At 38.3% G+C, this 2500-nt stretch overlaps 1 protein-coding gene across 1 annotated transcript in view; it reads left to right on the top strand.

Annotated features, from left to right (window-relative positions):
- Positions 1–1772: 1772 nt before the first annotated feature.
- The window catches only part of LOC109058602 (bifunctional apoptosis regulator-like), a 6722-nt gene continuing 5994 nt past the window's right edge, over positions 1773–2500 (top strand). The window contains exon 1 of the mRNA XM_042717545.1: positions 1773–1883. The gene's annotated coding sequence lies outside the window, so the exon portion shown is untranslated. The remainder of the gene's footprint in view (positions 1884–2500) is intronic.

Here is a 2500-nt window from a genome sequence, read left to right as displayed (position 1 = left end):
ACACTGAGATCTACATCCAGCTGTACTTTATCCCCTTCCTCACTGCAGTGCTGGTCAAACGAACACTCCTGCCTACAAACACACAGCACAGGCCCTGACACACACTTTAATCATGTCTGTTAGTGACTCACATTGCATTCATGCTACACATTTGATCAGTTCATGTATTCTCTGGGAATCGAACCCATGACCCTGGCGTTGCGAGCGCTGTGATGAGCCACACACATCTGTGTGTCGGTCATGCTGGGACTTCTCACTCACAATCACCTCTCTGCTCTTACATTATAATCAGAATCTGACACGTTTCAGTTTCATGCTTTTAAGTGTGAAAACAAGTATGTTTATAAATTGATTTCATGACTGTAATAAACAGAGGATGTATATTTAAAGTATATATTTAATAAAAAACAGTGGTTGTGTGACTCATTTTCATATTAGAGAAAACTCGATTTAGAATAGAAATATCATGTATATGAAAACAGATGCATTAAGAAACACCACAGCTACAGCTATTACAACATTTTACATATACATGTTAAAGCTCATTATATTTACTTGAATTAAAAGCTTAATAGGAACTGTCAAAGTATAGTTGTTTCCATAAAACATTAGAATAAAGCGCAGGAAACTGAATTAAAGTGTGAGAACCTCCTAATGGATGGCTGTGCAAATAATATTATTTTAATATTGTTATTATTTTACTGTGATTTGGCGCAGGGGGCGTGGCTTTACGCATGACGTCGCTGTGCTCGCAGCTGATTGGTCCAGTATATGTTCGCTGGTATTAACCAGAACAAAAGCTTATCACCACAGATAGACAATAACCATACCTAGATAACTGCTCAAACCGGTCGAGTGAGTGTGTGGAGGCTGTTAGCAGGCTCATACAGCTCACACATCGCCTCAGTGCTGCTCCCTGCTGGCCTTCTCATGGCCCGCACAGAATAGATGTAAGCCTGGCCCACGTGCAAAATAGCAAAAATGGCCCAAATGTATCAAATCACATGTTCACAGCAATGTGTAATCTGAGTGTGACCCTAAAGTGGCCCGTGTGGTAAATAGTGAATATGGCCCAAATCCTGCCAACCAAATGTGGGCCATCTTTGGCAAAAATGTGTCACGATGGACAAAGACTAATCAGGGTGTAAACCAAATGTGGCCCAGGTATATTTAAACTATATCTGGGCCAGTGTTGAGAAAGACAGTGAGCACTGGCTAATGTGTTTGTGAGCCTATGTGGCTCATATATAACATGACAAATATTGCCCAAATAATTAATAAGGTTTTGGGCCGCTCAGTGTGTAAGCCTAACTTGTCCCACATTTTACAAGACAAATATGCCCCATATTATAATGCATTATAAACCAGATGAGGGCCACTTCTGGTCTGGATGAAGCACTGGACACTGGCTAACTGAAATGGAGCATTGAAGTTGTAAATATGGTCTAATAGAATCTGGCTGCTTTTAAGAAGTCTTAAGAAGACTACATACACTGCTATTGATTTTTTGAAACATGCTTTTAATGTCAGTTTTTTATATATAAATGTGTACTGTGCAGCATAAAACAGAAGTGCACTATAATGATAGCTCTTTACTGTTAATTTGGACTTTTTTTCAAGCTTTTTTTTCCTTTTGCACGTTTCCCTTGTTGTGTTGATTGTATTATTGTGTTCAGGTGTGCCTAATTAATTATCCTGGTTTGGTCTGAGTACTTAAGTTCCTGTATGTTCACTTTGAGTTTGTTTCGTCTTATGTCTCAAATGTTGCTGTGTGACACTGTGTTTAGAGTTACTCTTGTTGGATTAAAGACTATATAACCTTTCATCTTCGTCGTACACAGTGTAGCTACGACTCTCACAGACTTACTGTAGATAGAGTCTGGGTGAGAAGCGTTTAAGTTCAAACTTGTGAAGAACAGTTTTTAAAGTATTGGAATGTTTCTTGAATATGTCACATTTTAATTGTTGCTTGTGCAAAATTTAGGTCAGGATGATTTGATCAAGTAGAGCACGTTTCTGGAGCTTATCTGAACAGTTATGGCAGACACTTTTAAATTTCTCTTTACACTGAGTATTGTTGATGCACAACTCACTTAAGGCTTAGTGTGGCCCAGATAATATATATTAATGGTTTTAGTTCATTGTTAGTTAAACTGTGGCTGTGTAGTGGCCTGCTGGTGCTAATGTCACGGTTCTGTGCAGTATGTGGTGCACAGGAGGAATGTGGGGGAGACCAGGCTCAGAATAAAAATCAGCTGTGACCCACATAAGGACCAGATTTGGTTTATTTGCTTGTCTTACATGCAGCAATGCTAAGGCTTAATCCTAATAGATAGTGTCATCATTTATTCCCATATATTAAATACAATAATTCATAGGTGAGATATAAATTAAAATCCACTCAAGTGATCCTTGCTAAATAATTAAACAAAATAACATCCAGAGATACAAACTATTCCACTTTTGTCAGAGTGTCATTTTGAATTGAAGATAACCTGTA

The sequence above is a fragment of the Cyprinus carpio genome, chromosome B1 (assembly GCF_018340385.1).
Source record: "Cyprinus carpio isolate SPL01 chromosome B1, ASM1834038v1, whole genome shotgun sequence".
NCBI classification, from domain to species: Eukaryota; Metazoa; Chordata; class Actinopteri; order Cypriniformes; family Cyprinidae; genus Cyprinus; species Cyprinus carpio.
Note: the sequence above shows the minus strand (reverse complement) of the source record. Positions and strands in the feature narration are given on the sequence as shown.